This window comes from Petaurus breviceps, unplaced genomic scaffold (genome assembly GCF_028583685.1).
Source record: "Petaurus breviceps papuanus isolate PSGF00001 unplaced genomic scaffold, PetGlider_PUasm1.0 90696, whole genome shotgun sequence".
Classification (NCBI taxonomy): Eukaryota; Metazoa; Chordata; class Mammalia; order Diprotodontia; family Petauridae; genus Petaurus; species Petaurus breviceps.
The window spans coordinates 2,973,406-2,982,232 of record NW_027187314.1 but is presented as its reverse complement, the minus strand read 5'-3'; the positions used below and the strand labels follow the sequence as shown (position 1 = coordinate 2,982,232).

Below are 8,827 nucleotides of genomic sequence, written 5' to 3'. Positions count from 1 at the left end.
CATTAAATGAAATTTTTTTATTAAGTACCTACTATATGCCAGGCTCTTTGCCCTGGGAATACAAAGAAAGGTTTTGTCTAATGGAAACCATTCCAAAATTTCTCTTCCTTTCACACTCTCCACATATCTGCCTTCCCCTACCCTCTCAGCTGAGGACCCTGTCTCAGACTTTACCAAAAAATTTAGGTCATTTCCTATGAACTCTTTCCTCTTTATTTCAAAATTCCTTGACATAATCCCCCACAATGTCCTCCTTTGTTCCTGTTGCTGATGAAGTGGTAGATTTTCTAAGGTCAACACTTGATCTCCTCACTTCCAGTCTTCTCCAACTCTATAAGAGTTTGCTAAGAGGAGAAATGGAAGAAGGAAGAGAAGGAGGAGGAGGAGGAAGAGGAGGAAGAAGAAAAGAAAGAGAAGAGGAGAAGAAAGAGGAAGAGAAGGAGGAGAATGAGGACAACAGCAATAATAGGTAGCATTAACATAACACTTTGAGGTTTTCAGTGTTATTCTGTGTTATTTCATTTTATATGTTTCATTCTATATGTTATTTCATTTAAACCTCACAACAACCCTGGGAGGTAGGTATTTTTATAATATATATATATATATATGATAATATAAAAAATACTCATTTTCCAGATGAGGAAACTGAGGATCAAAAAGGTTAAGTGAGCTACTCAGCACAGCAGCAGCCCTCCTCTCTCCACAGTGGTCAACTACGACCCTCCCAACTCCCCAGCAACCATGTCGAAGGGACCCGCAGTTGGCATTGATCTTGGCACCACTTACTCCTGTGTGGGAGTCTTCCAACATGGGAAAGTAGAGATCATGACCAAGGAAACAGGACCACCCCAAGCTATGTCGCCTTCACCGACACAGAATGTTTAATCGGTGATGCTGCAAAGAATCAAGTTGCAATGAACCCCACCAACACAGTTTTTGATGCCAAACATCTGATTGGTCGCAGATTTGATGATGCAGTTGTACAATCAGACATGAAGCATTGGCCTTTTACGGTGGTGAATGACTCAGGCAGGCCTAAGGTCCAAGTGGAGAACAAAGGGGAGACCAAAAGTTTCTATCCAGAGGAAGTATCTTCTATGGTCTTGACCAAGACGAAAGAAATTGCTGAAGCTTACCTTGGGAAGACTGTCACAAATGCTGTGGACACAGTACCAGCCTATTTCAATGATTCCCAACGTCAGGCCACCAAAGATGTTGGAACCATAGCTGGTCTCAATGTGCTTCGAATCATCAATGAGCCAACTGCTGCTGCTATTGCTTACGGCTTGGGACAAAAAGATTGGTGCCGAGAAAAATGTGTTGATCTTTGACCTTGGAGGTGGTACCTTTGATGTTTCCATTCTTACCATTGAAGATGGCATCTTTGAGGTCAAGTCCACAGCTGGGGACACCCACTTGGGTGGGGAGGACTTTGACAACCGAATGGTCAACCATTTCATTGCTGAGTTCAAGCGAAAGCACAAGAAGGACATCATTGAGAACAAGAGGGCTGTTCGCCATCTCCGCACTGCTTGTGAACATGCAAAGCGTACCCTCTCTTCCAGTACCCAGGCCAGTATTGAGATTGATTCCCTCTATGAAGGTATTGACTTCTATACATCAATCACCAGAGCCCTTTTCGAAGAGCTGAATGCTGATCTCTTCCATGGTACCCTGGGCCCTGTGGAGAAGGCCTTAAGAGATGCCAAGCTAGATAAGTCTCAGATTCATGACATCATCCTGGTGGGTGGTTCCACTCGAATCCCCAAAATCCAGAAGCTTCTGCAAGACTTCTTCAATGGCAAGGAGCTCAATAAGAGTATCAATCCTGATGAGGCTGTTGCTTATGGTGCAGCTGTCCAGGCTGCCATTTTGTCTGGATATAAATCTGAGAATGTGCAGGACTTGCTGTTGTTGGATGTCACTCCTCTTTCCCTTGGAATTGAAACTGCTGGTGGAGTTATGACCGTTCTGATCAAACGCAATACCACCATCCCCATCAAGCAGACACAGACCTTTACCACCTATTCGGACAACCAGCCTGGTGTGCTTATTCAGGTTTATGAAGGTGAGAGAGCAATGACAAAGGATAACAATCTGCTTGGCAAATTTGAGCTCACAGGAATTCCTCCAGCACCCAGGGGTTTTCCTCAGATTGAAGTAACATTTGGCATTGATGCAAATGGCATCCTCAATGTTTCTGCTGTGGATAAGAGCACAGGCAAGCAGAACAAGATCACCATCACCAATGATAAAGGACATCTGAGCAAAGAAGACATGGAGCATATGGTCCAGGAGGCTGAGAAATACAAGGCTGAGGATGAAAAGCAGAGAGACAAGGTGTCTTCCAAGAATTCTCTTGAATCTTATGCTTTCAACATGAAAGCAACTGTAGAGTATGAAAAACTGCAAGGCAAAATTGGTGATGAAAACAAACAGAAGATCCTTGACAAATGTAATGAAATAATCAACTGGTTGGATAAGAACCAGACTGCTGAGAAGGAAGAATTTGAGCATCAGCAGAAAGAACTGGAGAAGGTTTGCAACCCCATTATTACTAAGCTGTACCAGCGTGCAGGAGGCATGCCTGGTGGGTTCCCAGGGGGTGGAGCAGCCCCATCTGAAGGTGCTTCTTCTGGACCCACCATTGAAGAGGTTGACTAAACACACCAGAAAGAGCATTCTACACAGCTTTCCAAAAATTGAAGGACTCAAATTTGTAGCCAAGGCAGTAGCAGTTTAAAAGTAACATTTAAGCTACTGTATAAATCTGGGCATTCTGAATACTTGAATGTGTGCAGAGGGAGAGAAATGAACAACATTGCACTTTTTCAGTACTGTAAACACGTGGAAATGCAATTGTCTTGGGGAAAAAAATCTATTTAAAATTGGCACCATAACAAAAAAAAAGGTTAAGTGACTTGCCCAGGATCACAGAGTTAATAAATATCTGAGGCAGGATTCAAACTTGGGTCTTACTATCTCTAAGTCCAGAGTCCTCTGCACTCTGACACCTAAAATAGACATTTCAATCATTATCTCTGAAACCTCAGAAGTAGTCAATTTAAATATGGAAACAAATCTCCATTCTCTGTTGCTCTGAAGTAGGATTAGGGAGGGAGCGGGGCACTAGAGGTATAATCTGCAAGGAGACAGATTTCAGCTGGATGTAAGGAGCTATTGAGAAGAAAACTGACTTGGAGCTGGCTGACTCCTGACACATGCTAGCCATGTGACCTTGAACACATGGCACCCTAGGCTTGTGTTGTCCCCAGCAACTAGCAGTTTGGTATGTAATAGGTGCTTTAAAAATGCTTGTGGATGATTGATTGATAGTCAGCCTAAGAGAGTTCTATAGTAGTAAACATCACTTCAATGCCAATAGACTGCCCAATTTTTTTTTAGAAATAATATCACACCATTAAAGAAAAACTCATCAACGACCATGGTGAGAGGAAGAAACCATCTACACAATTACAAATCATGAATTTGTAGTTGATTACATTACTGATTTCTTGAACATTTGGCTTGTCTCCTCCACTGGTTCCTTTTTCTCCTTCTTTCCCCTTAATTACATATGTTCCAAAAGTCTGTCATAGTCCCAGGGCTCCTTTCTCTCTTCATGCTCAACATTGCTGGTTTTAGTCACTCCCATGACTTCAGTAATAACTTTCATGTCAATAACTCTTAAATCTACTTCCCAAGTTTCTCCCCTAAACTCCAACCTGGCATCTCCAGCTTTCTGCTAGACATCTCCATCCAATTGTTAATATCTGAACCTCAACAAGCCTAAAATTATATTTCCCCTGAAAAATGTTGCCCCTCCTAAATTCCCTATTTCTTTTGATGGCCAGTCTCCTAGTCATACAAACTCAAAACCTGGGAATCAGTTTTGACTCTTTCTTCTTCCTTACCTATTATAGCCAATCAGTTGTGATTTTCTTTATTAATTATTGATTTATAATATTCTATATATCTTATATATTTTTCTCCTCCTTTCCACTTTATTCACCAATTTTGATTCGCAATTTTATTACCTATTTCCCTATTCAACTGTAATAACAGATGGCTTCATCCTCAAGACTCTCCTCCCCTTGATCTATCCTTTATATTATCACCAAAGTAATCTTCCTAATGCAAAGATCTAATCATATCATTTTCTTACCAAAAAAAATACTGCCTATAGAATAAAATATAAACTCCTTAGCCTGATATTCAAGGCCTTCCAAAATCTCTCACCAACAGATTTCCAATATAATTTCTACACTACTGCCCTTCACTCAATGTAAATTTAAATTAGATTAGAGAGTGTACTACCCTCTGTCACCTCCATGGATTTGCATAAACCATCCCTTGTGCCTGGAAATGGCACATCAACCACTTGTTAAAATTATCAATTTTTCAAGGCCTAACTTAGGTTCTGCATTCTTCATGAGGCTTTCTCTGATTGCTACCTTGTTGCTCTAACTAGAAGTGGTATTTCCTTCCCTAAAATCTTCATACTCCCCTTTCTTATCTCTTCTATTCACTCATTTCAGTCTAAAATGTGATAGTTATTAGTGTGTCTATACAAAAATATGTACATTTATACATAGTTTATCTATAATTATATGTATGTACACAGTACATATATACAGATCCACACGTGTATGTGTTTATCATAATGCTCGACATCTTGTGGTCAAACAGTATCTCTCCAGCATAAGTTAACAGCCTCAACTTTGTGATTCTGTCCTTCCTTTTCTCTGAAAGAGTTATTATGCTTAACTCTAGGATAAAATTCATCAAATTTTCTTTATAGTCTCTCAAAATCAGTTGACAAGTGGAGTGATTTTGATGTCCAGCATCATTTGTTCAGACATCTACCTGCCATTGATTCACATTGCTGCAACATCATTCAATCCAAAAATGTCCACTAACCCAGAATAGTTTCTTTTAATGTTTTGTGTCTTTTCATGGTATCAGTTCAATTTGAACCATCAGTAAAAACATTTCCCTGGATTTTCTAGCTTAGATGTGAATTCTGTCCTGTCCAGTTTTGACATAATTAGGAAAAGTGCTATGGTGCTGCAAGAGAGGACTCTTTTTCATTATGTTAACTTAAAATAATAGTATTAATATTTGGTCAACTGCTGGCTACTGTGGCTATCTGTGCTATCTTATGACAGATATTGCCCAACAGTAAGGCCTCCTATATACTCTTCCTTCTCCCCCCCCCCCCACTTTATTGGACTCTGAACTCCAGGGCAGTTACCTTAAATGCCATATTTTTGTAATTATAATCCAACTCCCAACCAAGTTTAGGTGGGGGAGGAGTAGCCCTCTGATGCCCTCAGAATGAAATTCTGCATTGGTGAGGTGAATGACGACATGACGTTGAAGGGCAGAGTTGGTGCAAGGTCTTTAGAGAACAGTGACATTCTGGAGTCATACTTTAAGAGGTGCTTGGGGATTGACTTGAAATTCAGGGAGGGAGAAAGATGAACTATAAAAGGCAAGAATAACAGCCTCTCTTAGAGAGGAGTGGGTAATGTTCCACATATCTATATAGGGTTCCTTGTAAACCACTTATCAACATGTTTAGACATATCTTGTGCATATGTGTATATATGTGTGTGTGTGTATATACATATATATGTGTATCTTGCACATACAGAACACACTATATAAGTATACCATCTCAAGTATTTGTGTTAACTTACTGTAAACAATTTCCCTAGTAAAAACAATAAGCATCATGTTAAGCAAACACATTGCCCCTTGCCAAAATCCTGACTGTGATGCACGAAGACAAGGGAAACTCAGATTGTTTTCCCTTCTCTATATAAAAACAAACCAACATTAAAGTGTGAGCTTCCCTATTGCATAGGAAATGGAGAATGCCATGCCTCAATGGGGAGGAGAAATAGAATACTCAGAGGAACCAGTCTATGCCAAGTCTAAGGGCAGCCTTCGTGGTAGACCATCATTAACTCCATCCTTCTTCCTACTGAGACCTGAAGTCCTATACACTCAAGGTCCTAAACCCTAACCCTCTCCATGAGGCCTGATAGGTCAACCATAAGTGACTGAAACATGGTTGTATCATTTGCTCTGAATACCCTTTCACTCTTCCTCTTTCCTATGGCCAATCATGGTATTTCCCATCTAATACCTCAAGAACCAGGTGTGCCTGCCCCCGTTTCATGATTTCACAAATTAATTATCAATTCAATGGAAAAAGATACCTACTTAAAGAAAACACCAAGAGAATGATACAAACAAATGAATTTGTCCTGACAGGGCTTAGTTTGCAGATTTGTCTTAAAATGAACATTTTCAGAGATAATAATTCTAATTTTACCTTTACAGAGAATCATTAAAGGATATAAAAACCAAGGACACATTACAAAATTTATCCCAGTAACAGTTGTAGTCAGAAGACAGACTCCCCATGTCTCTCCCTCTCATCCTGTGTACTAACAACATTAGCCCAAACAAATAAAGAGAATCTTACCGGCTCAGAGGAACAACAATCCTCCCCTCTCAAGATGATTGCTTTTATTCCCCCAAATGGAATGCTACAATAGCCTAGGAGTCACATGTGCATTTGTCAAAACATGGTTTGGCAGTCAGACTGGGAGCTTCATGTCTCTAGGCTGCACTCCCTTTCCTTTTTTACATATTTCTATTCCTGGGTGTTTCCATCCTTCAGCCTTATTTCCCTTCCCATTGCCATTGGGCTCCTTCCTTCATCCTAGATCTATGTACAGTAATTGAGCCTTAGAGGGGGCAGAATTCAGAATCAGGACCTGGTCAAAGCTCACTACAATTATATCATGGCAAGAGGTGAACTGTGTGATAAACACTAAATGGGCTATAGGTATTCAGGGTTCTGAAAGGAGAATTAAGTCTTAAGGACAGACTGAGGTACTTCATCAAAAAGGAAATCTTGAGCTAGGCCTTGGAGATTTTGGGTGTGAAGAGAGAAGGAATGGAAAAGGCATTATTCCAGGTGGTAGAATAGCATAAGCAAAGAGGTACATAGGCAGATAGGGAAAAGGAGTTTGCAATGTTGCGTAGACATGAGTTCAAATTCAGCTTCAGACACTTACTAGCTATGTCCCCCTGAGCAAGACATTTAACTCTGCCTCACTTTTCTCATCTGTAAGATTAGCTGAAGAAGGAAATTGCAAATCACACCAGTTTCCTTACAAAGAAAACCTCAAATGGGGTCATGAAGTTTTGGACATGGTCAAAATGAATGAACAAGCAAGGAAATGGTGAGTAGACCTAGTCCACCTAATTTCCTAAAAAAAAAAAAATCAACAGGTAGATACATTCAATGTTTAAAAACATACAAGGGGCTATTTGCCATTGTGGCACCTGCAAGTAAATCCCACATCATTAGGATTATGGACCAGGAAAAATGTGAATTATGCTACCCTCCAAAACTGCACTGTTTCAGGATGACTATTAGATGATCCTGACCAATTGTCCTCTGGGGATGAGGTTAGCTGTAAGCCATAAGTTGTTGTGTTGTTGTGTTTGTCTTTCACTTTCAAAGAGGAGTATGGCATCAGGGAAATGATGCCATGACTTACAGTTGAATTTTATTTGAGTGAGGGAAGTCTGTGCAAGGTCAACAGCCTCACTGTCTCCTCTACAGCCATCTGGATCCAGTGACCTGATATTCATCAGGACAACTGGAGATGACCCAGGATGTATTGGGACACTCTGGCCCTTTTAGGCTACTGCCTTTTCAGGTACTTACTCAGAGTGAGGTAAAGCCCATTCAGTACATAGGCCTCTTTAAGAAGTGGCCCCTTTAGGGGAGGAGCCAATATGGAGGCATAGAAGCAGGAAAACTCCCTGTGCTTCCCCCATAACCACCTCAAAGACCTATAAAAAATGACTCAAAACAAACTTTAGGGCTACAGAACCCACAAAGGGAAAAAGAGAAACAAACCTCTCACTGAAGACAGCCTGGAAGGCCGGCAGGAAGGGTCCATCATAGCACACTGAGAGCAGAGCCCAGCCCCTCAAGTCCATTGCAGTTTTAGCCTCAGGGAGGCCCAACCAGTTGCAGCTAGAGGGACGTCTGGAGAGTAAATCACCAGCAGCTATGGTGGTTTGCAGAATTATCAACCCATAACTGCCAAAGACAAAGTGAATGGTCAGTGTGGACTTTGTGGGAAGAGGGGGTCTGGGAGTGTGGTCCAGCCTCTGCCCCTAGAAGAAGAAGTGGCTAAGGTGTGGTGGCTGCCGCAATTGGCTGATTCAGAGCTCCTGGCCTGCAGATTGTAGGGGGACTAGGCAACCATTCTGAGGGGTAATAGCTCTTGCTTTAACCTGCTTGTATCTGGATTTCTGTCTAGAGTGGAGATCCTGGGGTGCATGACCAGTGAGCCAGAACATGTGGAGGCTTCAGAAATGACAGCCAACCAATAGCTCAGGCAGCTGTGAAAACCCTAGCAATTTAGGACAAAGCTCTCCTCTCTGGAAGCAGAGTTCTACTGTGGCAAAAAGCTCAAAAGTCAAGTAATTGAGTAGCAACACGAGCAAGCAAAGGAAGCAAATCAAGCACAAAAATCTAACTTTAGACTCCTATTTCGGGGACAAAAAGGATCAAAGCATGGAACAGGAGGAAGACAGGGAAGTCAGAACTCCTGCACCAAAAGCTTCCAAGAAAAATATGAACTGGTAACAGGCCATAGAGGAGCTTAAGAAGGATTAAGAAGGATTTTTAAAACCAAATAAGAGAAGTGGAGGAAAAATTGGGAAGAGAAAGGAGAATGATGCAAGAAAATCATGAAATCAGTCAACAACCTGACAAGAAAATAAT

At 41.1% G+C, this 8,827-nt stretch overlaps 1 pseudogene; it reads left to right on the top strand.

Moving 5' to 3' along the window:
• Positions 1–743: 743 nt before the first annotated feature.
• On the top strand, positions 744–2,667 carry LOC138144273 (heat shock cognate 71 kDa protein-like; annotated as a pseudogene).
• Positions 2,668–8,827: the final 6,160 nt, after the last annotated feature.